We start from the raw sequence: 20,670 nt of genomic DNA, 5'->3' as shown, positions 1-20,670 counted from the left end.
CTGCTCTGCTCGCGAGAGAATGACGGCCCGGCGGTCGACGAGGGGCTGCGGCGGTGGGAGACCGGTGGCCGGGGGCTGCACCGCGGCAGGGGCTCGGTCGCTCGGCCTCGGCTCGTCATCCGCGCCCTGCCCGCGCCGCCGCCCGGACCCGCGGTCCCGGTCCACGGAGGAGGAGGCAGGCACGCGCCACACGTGCGGCGTGCCGGTGTGGCCGCGCGTGCGGCGGGCCGGCGTTGCCGCGTGGCGGCGGGCGGCCGAGCGCGCCGGAGTGTATTGTGGTCAGCTCCCCTATATTTTTTTGCTGATCCGCCCCTGAAGCAGGTTATCCTTTTTTCTCCTCATTATTGTTGGGGCATTACATCCAATTTCCAAGAGTGAAATTTCCATCGAACGGTCAAATCAGATAATAGGATTGGTTACGTTTAAGGATTTGTATCAGTTTTCACCCTAGCCACATGTAGCCTGACCTCCAGCTTGAACAAGCGAGGCCATTCATCATGATATATCCTATAAGAAAAATCATGTATGTTGAAATATTTGTGATTGTTCATCTTTGTAGGCATGCCCTATCAATCAGACACTTCTTCCTGCTCAGATGATTCCGAAGATAGAAGCACCATCCCAGCAGGCAAATACACTATGGAAGAATTCGTTGCCGAGCACAGTGTCATGCACAATTTACTTCGGCGGATCAATGTGAAGATTCAGGCCAAAATCAAAGCACGGCAAGGTGGTACATCTCGCCGCCGGAAAGGTTTTAATAGGAGAGTCATAGAGAGAGATCATGGAGAGGGTCATCAGCGGCTTGTCACCGATTTCTTTTCTGATGATCCAGTCTATGATGAAAAAATATTCAGGACAAGGTATCGGATGAGTAGACCCCTCTTTCTACGTATTGTCCATGCGCTAGGCGAGTGGTCTCCCTATTTCACCAAAAGGGCAGATATCTGTTGTCGCCAAGGGTTATCACCTTTGCAGAAGTGCACAGCGGCTATTCGTATGTTAGCTCGTGGCTCCCCGGCAGATGCTGTTGACGAATATGTACAGATTGGTACGAGCACAGCAATGGAGTGTTTGGAGCGGTTTGCAGAAGGGGTGATCGACAATTTTGGTGGAGAATATTTGCGAGGTCCTACTAGTGTTGATCTGCAGCGTCTACTACAAATTGGTGAAGGCTATGACTTCCCTGGCATGTTGGGAAGCATTGGTTGTATGCACTGGGAGTGGGAAAATTGCCCTCCTAAATGGATGCGCCGTCTTAATCATAGTGACCACGGCTTTACCACGTTTATTCTTGAGGCTGTCGCTTCACAAGACCTCTGGATATGGCATGCTTGTTTCAATGTTGTTGGGTCCATCAATGACATCAGTGCTCTCAATCAATCACCGTTGTTCACGTAAGTCTTGAAGGGACAAGCTCCCCCGGTTCAATTCTCCGTCAATAAGAGTCAATATGATATGGGGTACTACCTTGCTGATGAAATTTATCCAGAAAGCACTGTATTTGTTAAGACGATACCCTTCCCTCGAACAGAAAAGGAACGATTGTTTACTAAACATCAAGAAGAGGCAAGGAAGGATGTTCAGCGTGCATTTGCAGTTCTGCAATCTCGTTTCCCCATTGTTCGTGGTCCAATTCGCTTTTTCCAACGAGCAACTCTTGGAAAAATCCTGGAAGCCTGTGTCATACTCCATAACATGGCAGTTGAGGATGAGAAAGACATGGCAAGTGCTTATTCTGAACCAAACGAAGCTTCAGGTATAACGGTTGTTTTACCATCAAACATCAAAACTGGGCCTGCCAATTGCTTAACTAATGTACTTCAGAGGACTGCCAATATTTGTAGTCAAGCAGCACATGGCCAGCTAAGAAGGGATTTAATTGAGCATATCTGGCAGCAGTTTGGGCCATTTGGTGACAAGTAAATAAGTTCTAGTATTATTAGTTTACGAAGTCAAGTCGCTTGGTGGGTCACTGGTGTGTATCTTCTCTTACTAATCTATTTAAAATTCATTTTGTTTTGTTGGAAATATTTCAGTTAAGATATATTGTGATCTTCAATATTAAGGAAGCGTTTAAACCATCTAAACGCGATTAAGGAAACCTAATGATAAAACCCTAATGGGCTGTGATCAACAGGCCCATTAGGCCCGTTTCCAGAGGCTGGCCCCCAGCCCCACAGTGCCTATAAATATAAGGTCGTGGTTAGCACCTTAAACACCCATTCACGTCATTCTAAAACCCTAGCCACCGCTAGTCTAATCGCTAAAGGCACTGGAGGGGTTTGGAAGGCCAAACACTCCCATTGGCGCCCGAAGGACGCCGATTCGCTGCTGCATCTTCTACACCGACAAGAATGCCTACTTCCTCTACGGATCAGGCGTAAATGGCTGCTGCTACTGCTAACGCTGGTATAATGATTACCATTTATTCCGCATTAGATTGATTTGTCATGAACTAGGTTATGTTAAGATTCTGGGTAATGTGCCACTAATATTAAGTTTTTGGCAATCTAAGCCATCTTAACCTAGTCATGCACGGTCAATTTTTTGAGCCATGTTTATGCCTCTGTTTTCGTCGGTTTAAGATGCAAAATGTGCTGTGCAGATTAGATCTTATTGCACAGTTAAGTTTGATTCACGGTTTAGATGCAATTAGATCCTGCAGAATGGCTTTTATGTGTTAATCATGCGTGATTAGATCTAAATCATGGTTAATTAAGTTTCTGATCACGAGATTAGATCTAATCTAATTCGGTTTAGGTCAAGTTTAAGATTAATCTTGATCTGTTAATGCTAAGTGTCTCGGATTAGATGCAAATCTTTAATGTTTATGCTAATTCATGGTTAGACCGAGACAATTTCATGATTAAGTTGAGTAATTAAGGTTATGGTTTACTTTTGCTTACTGTTTTCCCCAATTTATGTCACTGTTAAGTTAATCTCCGCAAATTAGATCCAAAATTCATGAGATTAGATGCATCAGTAAGCATTAAGAAGCAGGGGAAAACACAATTTTTCAGATCGCATTAAGAAATCCCCAAATCCCGTGATGAACCCTAACCCTAACCCTAGGAGAGCATCAGTCGCTTACCAGGGTTAACCGAACTGCGCGTGGTCACCGGCGCGCCGAAAGAGACACCCAGTGGAGCCCCTCGACGGCATGTCGCGCGACTGGCTCGCACGGCATGCCGGCGAGAGGGCCCACGGGGCGCCATGGCAGCCGAGCTCTCCAGGCGGCGCATGAAGACGCGCAGCCATGGCCCGCACTCCCGCAGCCGGGGGGGCACACGCCATGAGGAGGCGCGGTTGTAAGCATCTAGGCCCTCAAGGTATGTTTCGGTGATTAATGACAACCATTATTGTGACTAATGAGTTTGTGCAGCTTAATAAATCATTATCGCTCATTTGGTCTTATGTCATAAGAGGCCCCTCAATTTCGGTTATTCAAAAAGGCGATCTCGGTTTTCAACTTATATATGTCAAGGCTAAGGATCTTTCTAGTCCTAAGTGTCACAAGGTTGAGAAAGACACTTAGGTTAGTATAGGTTTTATAGTTTTGTAGTGATCGCACTATTAAGAGGGGTTAAGGCTAAGTAACTTGAGCATGGACATGATCATTTGAAAATGGATGCACACCTTGGTCACTCAGGTTTCTAGAAGTTCAAATAAGTGGTTCTCAAACTATATCTCAAGAATATTTGGATTTCATTCAAGACTCAAATCAGAAAAGACAAAATCAGAAAAAGTCAATACACCGGTTTAACCGACGCTCTCACAAATGAAGAACCATCGCTACATCCACCTCCAATGTGCCTCATGGCCAAAGGTAACTCTAAGGTATGTGAGAGTGAAGATGATAGTGATGATGAGCTTGACCCTAATGAGTTTGCTAACCTCATTAATGAGTATACATCCGTTATCAAGAGGGAAAAGGGCAAAGTCAAGGTTCTTGAAAGCACTCATGCCAAGTTAGAGCTTGCCCACTCCGATTTGCTTGGCAAGTACAATGACTTGCTCAAAAAGCACAATGAGTCACTTTTACTTGCTAAGCAAGTTGAAGAGAGCCACAAAAAGCTTAAACAAGAGCATAGAGAGTTGGCTCACAAGTATCAAGAACTTGAATTTGCCTATGAAGCAATTGACCCAAGTCTTGAGAACTTTGCTCATGAAACTATTGAGAAGGTCAATGCTTCTACTTCATGTGATGACCTACTCATTAATGCAAATGCTACTAATGCTTTGCCCGAGCTTGTACCTTCTATGGAAAAGAAATTGATGGATCAAGTGGCAAGCCTCAAGAGTAGTGTGGAGAAGCTCTCAAGAGGAGAATACATCCACAAGGAGATTCTCTTCAACAACGCCCGTGACTATGGCGAGAGAGGTCTTGGTTCATTTCCGGAGCCAAACATAGCTACTACTCCTTCTCCGGAGATCAAGATTAGCTTCATCAAGGAAGTTGGTTCATATTGCCAACATTGCCAAGTCACCGGGCACCACACTAGGGAGTGCACTTTACCATCACGTCCTCTTCCTAATTTACCCAAGAATTACTCATCAATGTTTCAAAATAACCATTTTCTCTTGAGTAAAGTGAAGGGCAAGGTGAATGCCAAATTCATTGGCAAACTCACTAAGGAGTCAAAGAAGAAGCTCCCCAAGCAACTTTGGGTCCCAAAAGCTCTTGTCACACATGTGCAAGGCCCAAAGCTTGTTTGGGTTCCTAAAACTCAAAAGTGAATTCTCATGTGTGTAGGTGAACTACAAAGCCGGTGGAAAATATTGGGTACTTGATAGCGGTTGCTCTCAACACATGACCGGCAATGATAGCATGTTCACCTCTCTTGAAGACCCCGGCGATCATGAACATGTCACCTATGGTGATAACTCAAGGGGAAAAGTTTTAGGTTTGGGTAGAATAGCAATCTCTAAAGATTTATCTATTTCAAATGTTTTGTTTGTAGAAGCACTTAGTTTTAATCTCATTTCTATTGCTCAATTGTGTGATCTTGGACTAATGTGTACCTTTGACAAGAATGGTGTTGTAGTGACTCTTGAAGAAGACAAGTCAATGATATTCACGGGGTTTAGGCATGGCAACATCTATTTAGTGGACTTCTCTTCAAAGCAAACAAGCACCATGACATGCCTCTTCACCAAGTCTTCTCTTGGGTGGCTTTGGCATAGAAGAATTGCTCATATTGGCATGAGCAACCTCAAGAAAGCCCACAAGAGAGGGATGATCACCGGCTTGAAGGATGTCACTTTTGACAAGAACAAATTATGCAAAACAATGCAAGCCGGGAAGCAAGTAGCAACACATCATCCCATCAAGACGATGTTGTCTACCTCCAAGCCGTTCGAGCTTCTACACATGGATCTCTTTGGTCCAACTACATACAAGAGCATTGGTGGTAACCTCTATTGCCTAGTAATTGTTGATGATTTTTCACGTTACACTTGGGTTATGTTTCTAGGCGATAAGGGTGAAACTCCGGAAATCTTCAAGACATTTGCAAGAAGAGCTCAAAGGGAGTACAACTCCCCAATTGTGAAGATCCTGAGTGACAACGGCACCGAGTTCAAAAATATGAAGATTGAAGAATGGTGCGATGAAGAGGGCATCAAGCATGAGTTTTCCGCCACCTACACGCCTCAACAAAATGGAGTGGTGGAAAGAAAGAACAAGACACTCATCACCCTAGCAAGAGCAATGTTGGATGATTATGGCACGTCCGAGAAATTTTGGGCGGAAGCAATCAACACGGCGTGTCATGCATCCAACCGAGTGTATCATCACCGACTCCTCAAGAAAACTCCATATGAGCTCATCACCGGGAAGAAACCTAATATATCCTACTTTCGAGTCTTTGGTTGCAAATGCTTCATCTATAAGAAGAAAAGGCTCGGTAAGTTTGAGAGTAGATGTGATGAAGGTTTCTTTCTTGGTTATGCATCAAACTCCAAAGCATATAGAGTATTCAATCAAACCTCCGGGTTAGTTGAAGAAACATGTGATGTGGAGTTTGATGAATCTAATGGCTCCCAAGAGGAGGTTGTTGGCTATGAAAATGTAGGTGATGAGGAGATTGAAGAAGCTTTGAAGAAGATGTCCATTGGGGATATCAAGCCGGAAGAGATGCATGAAGGCAATGATCAAGGGGGAGGACCTTCCTCATCTACACCAAGCACCTCCACGGCGCCCTAAGTGGATGAAGATCAAGAAAAAGATGATCCACTACCTCAAGAAGATGTGCCAACACCAACACCCCAAGAAGAGCAAAGTGTTCCACAACAAGCACAAGTCACACAAGATCCACCCCAACAAGCATCCACGCAAATACCGCTAGTGAAGCATGGTCGCATCTCCAAGGATCATCCAATTGGTCAAATCATTGGTAGTCCTTCCAAGGGAGTAAGAACTCGTTCTAAACATGCTTCATTTTGCGAACATCACTCGTTTGTTTCTTGTATTGAACCCACTAGCATAGAGGAAGCACTTGAGGACTCGGATTGGGTGATGGCAATGCAAGAAGAGTTGAACAACTTCACCCGCAATGAAGTTTGGGTCCTCGAAGCTCCTCCGTAAGACAAGAACATCATCGGCACCAAGTGGGTCTTTCGAAACAAGCAAGATGAACATGGGGTGGTGATACGCAACAAAGCAAGACTTGTGGCAAAAGGGTTCTCTCAAGTCGAAGGTTTGGATTTTGGTGAAATTTTTGCTCCGGTCGCAAGACTTGAAGCTATCCGTATCCTTCTTGCTTACTCTTCACATCATAACATTAAGTTGTATCAAATGGATGTGAAAAGTGCATTCTTAAATGGCGTTATTAATGAACTTGTTTATATTGAGCAACCTCCCGGGTTTGAAGATCCGAGGAATCCTAACCATGTTTATAGGTTGCACAAGGCACTCTATGGGCTCAAACAAGCTCCAAGGGCTTGGTATGAGAGGCTTCGTGACTTTCTAATCATGCAAGGCTTCAAGATCGGGAGGGTGGACACCACGTTGTTCACAAAAGACGTCAACGGGGATCTTTTCATTTGTCAAACTTATGTTGACGATATTATCTTTGGCTCAACTAATGATTTACTAAGCCATTAGTTTGCTACCATGATGTCTAGGGAATTCGAGATGTCCATGATTGACGAATTGACCTTCTTCCTTGGTTTTCAAGTCAAACAAATGAAGGAAGGGACATTCATCCATCAAGAAAAGTATACTAAAGATATCTTGAAGAAGTTCAAGATGGATGAGTGCAAGCCAATCAAGACACCCATGGCAACTAATGGGCATCTCGACTTGGATGTGGACGGTAAACCGATTGATCAATCCCTCTATCGTTCTATGATAGGGTCTTTGCTTTACCTTACCGCATCTAGGCCCGATATAATGTTTAGTGTGTGCTTGTGTGCCCGCTTTCAAGCTAACCCAAAGGAGTCACACCTTTCGGCTGTGAATAGGATCCTTCGGTATCTCAATCACACCCCTAGCATAGGCTTGTGGTACCCCAAAGGCGCTAGTTTAGATCTCTTGGGATACTCGGATTCGGATTTTGCCGGAAGCCGTGTGGATCGCAAGAGTACCTCCGGGGGTTGCCACTTGCTTGGGCGTTCTCTAGTTTCTTGGTCGAGTAAGAAGCAAAATTCCGTGGCCTTGTCCACCGCGGAAGCGGAATATATAGCGGCCGGTGCATGTTGTGCCCAAATCCTATATATGAAGCAAACCCTTTTGGACTTTGGTGTGAAACTAGATAGGATCCCACTCCTTTGTGACAATGAAAGTGCCGTAAAAATTGCCAAAAATCCGGTTCAACACTCTCGCACAAAGCACATTGATATTCGCCATCACTTCTTGCGTGATCACGAAGCCAAAGGAGACATATCTCTTCAAGGTGTGAGATCCGAGGAGCAATTGGCGGATATATTCACAAAACCTTTAGATGAGAGTACTTTTGTTAGGCTAAGAAATGAGCTTAATGTGTTAGATGCGGCAAACGTCATGTAAGTTGCCATGTCATATAGGAAAATGCATACATATAGGACACTTGTCTAACCATGGTAAGATAGTGATGAGCGAGGGTTTAGCTAGAGGTGGTGGTCCACTTGTTTTCCTCTAGGCTTGTAGAAAGGCTCATCATGAAGAAGCTTCCCGTGGGTTCAAACTTGACAAGTAGATATTAATTTCTTGTTATGCATTTCTTGTCATATAGATGTGCACTTCATGTTTATTTTACTTTCGCATGTGGTTGTAGTTTGCATTATCATTGCATGCGTAAGGGTCACAAAGGAGATCACTTGATGAAAATGAGACTTGTTTCATATACAAGATCTTAATTCATGAAAAGTGAAAAGAGCAAAATGTTAGATGCGTTTTTGCCTAGTGAACAATGTCATGATGAGTTTGAAGCTTTCTATCTTCAATATTCCTATGACATGGCCCATACATTTTATTTGGCGTTTTGTCTCTCTTGCGGCTTTTCCTTGTGTTTAAAAAGAAATTTATTTAAGCAAGTGTGCTATCCTATTTATTTTGAGGGGTAAAGTCGCCTATGCAAGTCCATTAACTTGAGTTTATTTGAGTTTTATAAGTTTATTGGACTAAGCATAGAAGAGTGAGCTGAGTGAGGAGTTTTTGGCTTCACCGGTTAAACCGACGTTCAATGGATCTATACCCATCGGTTTAACCGGCGTTACTAAGTTGTGTCTCAGCTCAGTCAAGTTTCAGGCGTTCAACCGGCGTATACAAAAGTGACAGCATCGGATCAACCGGTGAACGTAACACAGTTTTGACCTGTCAATCAACCGGTGTTAGCAGCAATCAACCGACGAGTACAAATTGCATATCATCGGTTCAACCGGCGTTCAGTTTCAGATCTGCAGGAGTCTCGGGTGAACTGCACCGACGCAATCAACCGGCGCTCAAACCCTAGGCGTCGGATCGACCGGCGTTAAGGAAATCCGCGGGGTCCACCTATCATATATCTCTCTTGCCCGCCGCCGGTTCCCTTCTTCCTCTGTTTCCCCCTATTCATCCCGACTCAATCCGCGCCACCGCCGCCTCTCCATTGCCACCCCCGCTTCACACCGCGCCGCCACCGTTCCACACCACTGCTGCCACGTGCCGCCATTCCAAGCCGCCGCCGCGCGCCCTCGCGCTCGCCCAGCGCCGCCCGTGCGCACCTGCACCGCCCGCACCGCTGCTCGCCGCCACGGTCGCCAACCGTCGTGAAAACACGCCGCCACCACAGATCCTCACCACCTCAGCTCCACGCCAGGCAAAGCTCTAGCCATCCCACACTGTTTCACTCACCCCCACGCAGCAGCCGCAGCCGCAGCGTCTTCTCGCCAAGCGCTCACCAGGTGTTCGAGTTTTTGCCTGATAGAGATGGGTCGCGAGAAGAGGAAGGGAAAGGAAGTTGTGGTCGAGAAGCCCGCTCGCAAGCGGACTCGTGCAGAGAAGGAGGCCGAGAGGGCCGAGATGGTGGCCAAAGCCGCTGAGGAGCAGGCATCAGGCCGTGCTCGTCCGTTCCAGATCAGGGAGGACCCCAGAGGCAGAGGCAGAGGCAGGGGTATGGGCAGAGTCAGAGGTGCTGGGGCCACCAGAGCCGCGACAGCAGCAGCAGCAGCGACAGATTCAGATGGTTCTGACTCAGAGGCAGCACAGTCAGAGGGGCAGAGTTCTCCACAGCAGTCGTCAGAGGGAGGTTCCCCGCCAGCGACAGAGCGTCGCACTGGACCGAGGACTCGGGGAGGACACCAGCCACAGGAGCCCCGCAGGTCCGCAGCAGCAGCTCGCAGAGACGAGGCCCTAGAGGCCGAGCATGCAGTGTTCCGTATGGACACTGTTGTGCGTCTGGAGCCAGGTGTGATGCTCCAGAACTTGACCCGAGCAAATGCGGCCAAGGTCAAGAGGCTCGGGTGGAGTGTTGAGGAGGAGGTCTGGTTCCCAGTGACCCGAGACAGCAGAGTCGACAAGAGGTTCTGGACTCTGCTACAGGCCAGCTTCTACGAGACTTTCCAGCGGAGGGGCCACTGGATCTTCCCGCACAGGGTTCTTGATTGGGTCTCACTGAGGACAGCCGCAGGGGGAGCAGACGTGAGAGCACACTTCGCTCACTTCAGAGGACTGCCCAGGCTGTTAGAGATGGAGCAGAACCGTTATATCGAGGACTGGGTCAGAGTGTTCTACGCCACAGCTTGGATAGCACCCGAGCGCAGAGCCGTGCACTTCATGTTTGGAGGGCAGGACTTTGGATTGTCGAGGGCGACCATTGCTGGTATACTTGGAGTTGACCTGGTCGACGTCTCGCTGCACGAGAGGGTTTACGGGGACTCAGATCCACCCCGCAGGGCGATGGTTGGCGGGATTGCTCCTTCTCACGAGGCGATCTCTCAGTGCTTCCGCCAGTCGTTCCCAGCCTCTTACGCCAGAGTGCCGAGCTTGCTGACTCCAGAGGCATACGCTGTTCACATGGCACTCCGGAGGACTCTGTTACCGAGGAGTGGCTACCCAGAGGGGTTCACAGGTTTGCAGCAGCTCTTGCTCCTACACATCCTCACTCACGAGCCATTTGATATAGTTGACTTTATTCTGGCTGAGATCGAGGATGTGATCACTGATGGGATGGGTGTGGTGCGACAGTTTCCTTATGCGCACTGGATCAGTTACATATGCTCTATGATAGTGCCAGCAGAGTCACTCATCAGCGCCCCTTACCGTCACGACGAGGCTCCCAGGTTCCCTGTCTACCGACCCACAGCTCCACAGGACAGGAGGAGGGGCAGACACGCAGATAGAGCTGCGATGGCTCGACTGTCACCAGAGGTTCAGGCACGAGTGGCAGAGGAGGATGAGGCACTCCTGGCAGCGGAGGCACAGCTTCCCGGGGGAGATGATGAGATTCACTGGTCTGAGCTTGAGTCAGACTCCTCCGAGGACGTAGAGTACTTTCCTCCAGCTGCCCCAGCCAGTCACGACCACGAGGCAGGAGGGTCCGGAGAGCCAGCTCCTCCGACTTCAGCAGCTGCTACAGTCTCTGAGTCCCAGGTGACTCAGCCGTCCGAGCTCACTGCACTACTATAGCAGCTCGTGACTCAGCAGAGTGAGGACCGACTTGCTCAGGAGGAGGCCAGGAGAGCCCATGAGGCTCAGATTGCGGCTATTCAGAGAGAGGCAGCCCGAGAGCGTGCAGCGACAGAGGAGTGTTTTGTCGGCCTCATTGACAGAGTTTCACAGAGGATAGACGCTCAGTTCCAGCAGATGCAGCAGGGCATGATGGCGATGTTCGGGATGATCTCCCAGCTTTACTCTCACACCGGACTCGCCCCACAGCAGCAGCAGCCCGGACATCAGGGTGTTGGAGCACCTCAGCTTGCAGTCACACCAGCTCCTCCTACTCCAGCCCCTACTGCATCTCCAGCTACTACAGCGACACCGGAGACCACGTTCTCGATGTCCGCACTCTTTGGATCTGCCGGTCGTCCGCTCTTTTCACCACTGCCAGTGACCACACTCTTTCAGGACTCACCGTCAGCAGTTCAGTCGGTCGCCCTCCCTACCTCACTTCAGGCAGCACCTTCAGGGGGAGGAGCAGTAGAGGAGTCCCTGCTTCCACAGTCGACGCAGCCGGCAGCCTCAGCGGTCACTTCTTCAGATGTTGATCTAGGCCCTCAAGGTATGTTTCGGTGATTAATGACAACCATTATTGTGACTAATGAGTTTGTGCAGCTTAATAAATCATTATCGCTCATTTGGTCTTATGTCAAAAGAGGCCCCTCAATTTCGGTTATTCAAAAAGGCGATCTCGGTTTTCAACTTATATATGTCAAGGCTAAGGATCTTTCTAGTCCTAAGTGTCACAAGGTTGAGAAGGACACTTAGGTTAGTATAGGTTTTATAGTTTTGTAGTGATCGCACTATTAAGAGGGGTTAAGGCTAAGTAACTTGAGCATGGACATGATCATTTGAAAATGGATGCACACCTTGGTCACTCAGGTTTCTAGAAGTTCAAATAAGTGGTTCTCAAACTATATCTCAAGAATATTTGGATTTCATTCAAGACTCAAATCAGAAAAGACAAAATCAGAAAAAGTCAATACACCGGTTTAACCGACGCTCTCAATTTTCTATACGTCGGTTAAACGAAGTCAGCAGAGTCTGGACAATTCAATACACCGGTTAAACCGACGTGTTTGAATTTAACGTCGGTGCATTAGTCCAGAGTTGGTTTTTCCAGGGTATTTCAAGTTCTATACACCGGTTAAACCGACGATGTTTGAATCAAGACGTCGGTGCAATTGACCAGTGAGATGGTTTTTCAAAGGAATTCAGAAGTTGTACTCACCGATTAAACCGACGATAGGTTTGAGTTAACGTCGGTGCAGTTGTCCAGAGACTTGGTTTTTCAGTTGATCAGTGGACAACTACACTCACCGGTTAAACCGATGATACGTCGGTTAATCTGCCCAAGTTGTAACGGCTAGTTTCCAGAAGGGGCAGTTTACATTCATCGGTTAAACCGACGATGACTATTGGAGGTACGTCGGATTAACCGGCGCTACGCAGTTTTCTGGCAGCTTTTCTCCAACGGCTCTATTCGTGTGAGCTGCCTATATATACCCCTCCAATGGGTCATTTTTCTACTCTTGACACCAGGCAACATCCAAACACTCATACTATAGTCAAGAGCCACATTGAGCTTCATCCTTCACATATTTGTTCATTCAATCAATCAAGAAGCAAGATTAAGGACTTGAGTAGAGAGAAGCTTGTGTGCATCCGTTCTTGGTGATCGGTTCTTGCTCAAGTGAAGGCCTTAGCTTGTTACTCTTGGTGATTGGCATCACCTAGGTGATCTTGGTGATCGAGGTGTTTCTCGCGGAGCTTGCCAAGGATTGTGGGAGCCCGGAGAAGAAGATTGTACGTGGCTTGAGCTCCACCACGCCGGGATGGTGAACAGAGACTCTTAGTGAGCGCCCAAGTCTCGGTGACATGGGAGGTGACAAGACTCTTAGTGAGTGTCACAACGTGGACTAGGGGTGTGTGCCAACACATCGACACCACGGGAAAAATCCGGTTGTCTCTTGCACTCTCACTCATTTCAAGCACTTACTTTCATGCAATCTTTCATGTGCTTGACCTTAGAGATCATAGCTTAGCTCTACCTTACTTAGTTTCTTTTCTTAGTTAGCTTGTGTAGTTTGCTTTGTTTAGCTGGTTGGTGAATTGAGCCTTACTAGCTTTGCATAGGTTAAGGTTGTTTTAATTATCTTAGAAATTTGAAAAAGGCCCAATTCACCCCCGCTCTTGGTCCATCGATCCTTACAGCGGTGTTACGACCCTCGGTGGTAGGCGGCGCCGAGCCGCATGAGGAGCCAGGCGGCGCACGGCACTGGCTGGCGCCACGCCCGCACGAGGACGCGCGCGTCCTGCTGGGCTTGCTAGCACCCACGCCGCGGCGGCAGGCGGGGCCCGCGCATGAGGCAGTGTGCTGCCGCAGCTCCCAGGAGCGGCGTGCTACACATGCGCGCATCGGGCCCCGTGCAGCAGCTCCCTGCGGCATGAGGACGGCCGGCGGCGAGCGCACCAGAAGAACAGCTGCTAGAGCAGTGGCGGCTCGGGCTGAGATAGGAGAGGGAGTGAAGGGAGTTTGGGCACCCTCCGACAAGCCCTATCCTATTTATATGATGCTTGATGAGTTTGCTGCCGTCCGATCGTAACGCACGGTCAGGATCACTTCGCATTAGGGTTTGCGGGTGGCTGGGCCGGACTGGGCCGGCTGTGCGCATTTGGGCTGCGCACAGGGAGAAGTTTCTGGGCCATTTTTCGTTTTGGACCAGTTTATAAATTTTAGCCCAGTTTAATGTTTAAAGCCTTTTCTATTACTGTTTCTTATGATTTAAGCTTAATTTTAATTACTGTTATGTTTAAAGGCTTTAATTATTTCTGTTGCACTTATTATTACCAGCATTATGTTAATTAATTTCTATGAGTTATGTGAATGCTTTTAATTATGTTTTAAATGCATTTATTCACTGAAAATTATGTTCATCCACCATTAGCAATTAAGATGCACTCTATTTAAATGGAACCATCGGGAAGTTTATTTAGAGCACTTGTAATTAATTCTGACCATCGTTGATTTAATTACGAGTTTTAATGATAAATTTCGTTTGTTTTCCCCATCGGTGATGCAAATTGAAATTTATGTATGATTTTAATCAGACCATCGTAGGGTTAATTTTATACTTCTTATGCGCATCTTAATTGTGAGTTTAATTAAGTTATTGTTCTCATGATTTTCAGTGAACACTGTGACGGGCTACCGGAAGTCCATTGAGCCCCTGAATGGCACCAACTACCCCAGCTGGTATAAAGATGTTCAGGTGGCCATTGCTGTGTGCGAGTATGATCTCGCCTTACGTCAAGACAAGCCAGCAGAGCCCGCTGATCCCAATGGTGATCGTACTGCCATTGAGAAGTGAGAGAGATCAGATAGGATGGCCAACATGATCATTAAGAACACGATCACTCCGGCCATCTGTGGTGCTATTCCTGATAAGGACAAGGATGGTAATGATCTGAGCGCCAAGGCATACCTTGCCAAGGTGGAGGAGAACTTTAAGAGTTCTTCCAAGACTTATGCTAGCACCCTGATCATGAAGATGCTGACTTCACAGTATGATGGGCAAAGTGGAATCAGGGAGCACATTATGAGCATGTGTGACATGGCAAATAAGCTGAAGACACTAGATATGGCTATCTCTGATGGTTTTCTGGTGCACTTCATCATGACTTCTCTGCCAGTACAGTACAGTCCCTTCAAAATAAGCTACAACACTCAGAAGGCGACTTGGAGCATGGCTGAGCTCATTAGCTACTGTGTTGAGAAAGAAGAAATGCAGAAAGCTGAGAGGATGAAGGATGATGTCAACATGGTCAGCGAGCGCTTTGGGCGTGTTAGCATGAGCAACACTCCTAAGCATCAGGCTGAGTCTGGCAGCAGCAGGCAGCATAAGAGAAAGTTTAAGGGCCATAAGAGCAAGGCCGTGTCACATAAGAAGACCTCTAATGAGAGGCTGTGCAAGTTCTGCAAGTCACCTAAACATGAGCAGAAGGATTGCCATGGATTTAAGGAGTGGCTTAAGAACAAAGGTACAATTACTGATTATGTATCTTTTATTGATGAATCATTCTTAGTGAATTTTTCTCCTAATACTTGGTGGATTGACTCAGGTGCCACTGTGCACATTTCCAATTCACTGCAGGTATTCAGTTCGATCCGAACTATAAGAGAGGGGGAGCGAAGCCTAAGAGTGGCTGATGGCAATGAAGTGAAGGTTGAAGGCATTGGGAGCTTCAATTTGGAGTTACCAGGCGGCTTCAATCTTAGTTTGCATGATGTTCTTTATGTTCCCAGTTTGAAGAGAAACCTTATTTCTGTTTCGCGTTTAGATAAGTCGGGACATATTTGTGAGTTTGGCAACTCTATGTGCAACATTAAATTTCATAATTTAAGTGTGGGCCTTGGTCATTTGCAAGGCGATCTTTATTTGCTCTCTCTTGACAAAGTTTATTCTACAATGAATGTGGATGATGTATCGCATAAGCGTAAGCGTGATGATGAGACTTTTTCGAAATTGTGGCATTGTCGTTTGGGCCACATTTCGAGTGGGAGAATTGAGCGTCTCATAAGAGAAGAGATACTCCATTCATTAGATCTCTCAGACTTAGATCAACAATGCGTTGATTGTATTAAGGGGAAATTCGCTAAGACAATTAAGAAAGGAGCTACTCGGAGTTCGGGCCTATTAGAAATAATTCATACTGATATTTGTGGCCCGTTCCCAGTAAAGTCTGTTGATGGTTTTGACTCGTTCATTACTTTCACATATGACTTCTCTCGTTATGTTTATTTTACCCCATTCATGATCGATCCGAGTCATTAGATAAATTCAAAATATTCAAGGCTGAAGTGGAAAATCAGCATAATGTCATTATTAAATTAGTGAGATCGGATTGAGGTGGTGAATATTATGGGAGACATGCTCCATTCGGCCAAGTACCTGGACCATTCGCTAAGTATCTTGAAGAGAATGGTATAAAGGCCCAGTACAGTATGCCGGGCGAACCACAGCAAAACGGAGTTGCTGAGCGTCGTAACCGTACACTAATGGACATGGTACGTAGCATGCTTAGTTATTCTACTTTGTCTGTGGAGCTGTGGATGGAAGCATTAAAAACAGCTGCACACATACTTAATCGTGTTCCTTCCAAATCCGTGCCAAAAACACCTTAGGAGTTGTGGTTTGGGAAGAAACCATCGCTTAATTATTTGCGTGTGTGGGGCTGTCCAGCCGAAGCAAAGTTATTTAATCCACAGCAAAAGAAATTAGATGATAAGACGGCGAGCTGCTATTTCATCGGATACCCTGATAAGTCTAAGGGATACCGATTCTACTGTCCTGATCGTTTCACTAAGTTTGTTGAGACCAGGCAGGCTGTATTCCTAGAGGATGCATGAATCAGTGGGAGCTTTCCGAGGAGGGAAATAAATCTTGAAGAAATACGGGCTGAGCTTCCCATCCCGGTGATTCAAGAAACAGTAACACCTCAGTTAGTGTCGTTGTTCGTTCCTTTCGTTCAGAGTACACCATCTGTTCAGATTACGCCTTCTGTTCAGAGTACTAGCGCTGCTCCACCTGTTGAAGTAGCTCCTGAGCCTGCGAGCGAACAACAAGCTGAGAAAATGGCGCCTAATGCTGAAGTTGAGAACCCTGTCGAGGTGCCTCAGACTGCACCTCAACCAGCACCTCAGCCTGTTGAACCATTAAGAAGATCACAGCGGGCTAGTAAACAGACAGTTTTCCCTGATTATGAGACATACTTAAGTGAAGACATGTATGATATTGGGAAAGCTGATGATCCTAACTCGTTTAGAGAGGCAGTATCATGTGAGAACTCTGCCAAATGGGTTGAGGCCATGGAAGAAGAGTTAAGTCCATGAGTTCTAATGATGTTTGTGATCTGGTAGATATTCCTAATGGAGTCAAACCAGTAGGCTGTAAATGGGTCTACAAGACTAAACGTGATTCTAAAGGGAATGTCGAACGATTCAAAGCAAGGCTTGTAGCCAAAGGTTTTACACAAAAGGAAGGGGTTGATTATAATGAAATCTTCTCCCCTGTGTCTAAGAAAGATTCATTCAGAATCGTTATGGCGCTAGTAGCTCATTATGACTTAGAGCTACATCAAATGGATGTCAAAACTGCGTTTCTTAATGGTGACTTGGATGAGACCATCTTCATGGCGCAACCGGAAGGTTTTGTTGTGAAGGGCAAGGAACATTTAGGATGCAGACTTAAGAAATCTATTTACGGGCTTAAGCAAGCGTCAAGACAGTGGAACCTTAAATTCGATCAAGTGATTAAGAAATTCGGATTTAAGGAGAATGATGTGGATAATTGTATCTACACTAAGATAAAGGGTGGTAAATTTATAATTCTAGTGCTTTATGTGGATGATATCCTATTAGCGAGCAGCGATAAGCGTATGCTGCATGAGACAAAGGGATTTCTTTCATCCAATTTTGATATGAAAGATCTTGGTGAATCCTCTTATGTTCTGGGCATTGAGATACACCGAGATAGGACCAAAGGAGTACTAGGATTGTCTCAAAAGGCATATATTGAGAAAATGCTTAAGAGATTTAATATGGATAAGAGTAAGGCCACACCTGTTCCATTAGCGAAGGGCAATAAGTTTAGTGAAGCCCAATGTCCTAAGAACCAATTGGAATCAGATGAGATGAAGGACATACCTTATGCTTCAGCTGTCGGAAGCCTGATGTATGCACAAGTCTGTACGTGTCCTGACTTGGCATTTGCTACCGGAATGTTTGGAAGATATCAGAAAAATCCCGGAAAGGTCCACTGGGTTGGTGTCAAGAAGGCATTACGTTATTGCCAAGGCACTAAAGACTTCATGCTCACATACAGAAGATCAGATAACCTTGAAGTTGTGGGTTATACTGATGCTGACTTTGCTGGATGTGTGGATAGTAGGAAATCTACATCAGGATATATCTACACGTTAGCTGGTGGAGCTATATCATGGAAAAGCTCTAAGCAAAGTTTAGTTGCAGCGTCGACGATGCAAGCTGAGTTTGTGGCATGCTATGAAGCAACTGGACAGGCTGTTTGGCTTAAGAATTTTATTCCGGGCCTCAAGGTAATTGACAGCATTACGAAACCTATAACGTTATACTGCGATAATCAGTCTGCAATATTCTTTTCGAGTAACAACAAGTCAAGTGGTGCTTCCAAACACATTGACCTTAAATATCGTGTTGTGAAAGAAAGATGCCAGGATCGAACCATTAAGATTGAGCACATAAGAACTAATTCTATGTTAGCGGATCCGCTCACTAAAGGCTTACCACCGAACGTATTTAAGCAGCACGTTACTAATATGGGTTTGGTGGATAGTCTTTAGGTCCTGGTTTAGGGCCATTATGACTCCCAACTAACGAATAAGCGTTCTACCGATGTGTTTCAGTGAGACTGTGGGTAATGGGGTCCCAGTAGTGCATCAAGCTACTGACGACGCATTGGTCCGGTACTTTCTGTTACTACTAAGGATGAACATTAGTATGATACGAACATTAGTCTTAACCGTTCGATCAAGTGGGAGAATGTTGGAAATATTTCAGTTAAGATATATTGTGATCTTCACTATTAAGAAAGCGTTTAAACCATCTAAAACGCGATTAAGGAAACCTAATGATAAAACCCTAATGGGCTGTGATCAGCAGGCCCATTAGGCCCGTTTCCAGAGGCTGGCCCCCAGCCCCACAGTGCCTATAAATATAAGGTCGTGGTTAGCACCTTAAACACACATTCACGTCATTCTAAAACCCTAGCCACCGCTAGTCTGATCGCTAAAGGCACTGGAGGGGTTTGGAAGGCCAAGCACTCTCATTGGCGCCCGAAGGACGCCGATTCGCTGCTGCATCTTCTACACCGACAAGAACGCCTACTTCCTCTACGGATCAGGCGTAAATGGCTGCTGCTACTGCTAACGCTGGTATAATGATTACCATTTATTCCGCATTAGATTGATTTGTCATGAACTAAGTTATGTTAAGATTCTGGGTAATGTGCCACTAATATTAAGTTTTTGGCAATCTAACATGTTTATCTTCATTTATAAGTAGCTAAGTAAAATTTTAGCATTAGCATCTTGAAAAATAAAGTGTTTGGAAATGAATCAAACTGGACCTTGAAACTGAATAAATTTAAATAACTTACATACTGATCATTCTTCAAGGTTTGCTTTAAAGTTTGAGTTGTTTATGATCCAAATTGTTCTGTTAGGTGCTTTCGATCTCTAACTTGAGTATTAATGCCCCCTCTCAGATGTAGATATACAGTCAAGCAAAGCACACTAGCTCATGTTGCTATCTTTGATGCTTCCAACTGGGGAAAAGGAAGATACATGTTTATATGTTATTATTATTACTATTATTTCTGGCAGGGGGCTGGTGATCCGTCTGTTTTATTGACATCTATGTGCTGCATCATATATAACAGAGGTCTAAAAAAACATATATAACAGAAAGTGTGTGCTGTTATCAAAATTATGGTAGTGTGCATTGTGCAGGAGAGTGTTGAGCTTGCGTTGCTCATATTTCGAAATGGCCACTCATCGTTGTTATTAACAGTATCTTGTGCAGGATACAATTGGCTGTTTAAATGGCTTTTTGGAAAGAAAAAAAAAAGCTAATTGTCAGGATATAATGAGACACGGTAACTGACTGTGAGCTATAAATTCTGCCACTGGAAATTGGAAAAACAAATCCCATATATTTTCGTTCTCTCACAGGAGCATAACCTTTCATCAGCAGCTTATCAGCTGTCACAGCAGAGTTTCAGTAAGAAGCCATAGAAATGTCTTATTCTTCAAAGGAATCTTCAATCTGCATAAGGAACTCTGTGCCTTTGCTGTAGTCTATGTATTCTATAAAGATTTCAGTGAAGTATTATGCTTCCAAAGTAAAACATCATCTTCATCGCCCTAGCTGGTTAGCCTGTGGCATTACTGAGTTATCTGGTCCAACTGAGAATTATGATATTTCTTCATCAACAGTTTGAAATTTTGCTTGCATTGTAGCCGCTACAATGCAAGCAAAATTTCAAACTGTTGATGAAGAATTATGGGTGGGCATTCGGGTTACCCGAAAAAATCGGGTCGGGCTTTTCGGGTTTTGGAAAATTCGAGTTTTGAAAAATAAAACCCGAAAATTATCCAGAAAAAAGGAAACCCGACAATTCAGGTACCCGCAATTTTGGGTTCGGGTTCGGGTAATCCCGAATTACCCGAGATTAAAGAGCCGGCGAGTTGCTTCCCGTGATGTCAGTTTTGATCTTTCTGGAAGAGAGGAATGAGGTTTTGGAGAAAAAAAGATCACCAAATATGATAAAAAGGAATCCAAAATCATCACCGAGACACCATCCCTGTTCCCTTTTCCTCTAGCCACACAAAGATCCAATATTCCAATCATATAAAAATACCTCAAATCAATCATGAGGTGCAAGGTGCTAGCCTGCTACACCTTGACGCTGCTATCGAGAGAAGCCCCTTGCGGCCTTGCCCCTTGCGGCCCT

At 45.7% G+C, this 20,670-nt stretch overlaps 1 long non-coding RNA gene across 2 annotated transcripts; it reads left to right on the top strand.

Moving 5' to 3' along the window:
* Positions 1-260: 260 nt before the first annotated feature.
* On the top strand, positions 261-20,112 carry LOC120690704. 2 transcript variants are annotated; one of them, XR_005681874.1, is made up of 3 exons: positions 261-321; positions 560-1,978; positions 19,728-20,112. It is a non-coding gene; the product is annotated as an uncharacterized LOC120690704 (long non-coding RNA). The 2 variants fall into 2 exon arrangements; XR_005681873.1 differs by having other exon boundaries at positions 19,423-20,112.
* Positions 20,113-20,670: the final 558 nt, after the last annotated feature.

Source organism: Panicum virgatum, chromosome 2K (genome assembly GCF_016808335.1).
Source record: "Panicum virgatum strain AP13 chromosome 2K, P.virgatum_v5, whole genome shotgun sequence".
In the NCBI taxonomy this organism is placed as follows: Eukaryota; Viridiplantae; Streptophyta; class Magnoliopsida; order Poales; family Poaceae; genus Panicum; species Panicum virgatum.
This window is presented reverse-complemented; position numbering and strand designations above follow the sequence as displayed.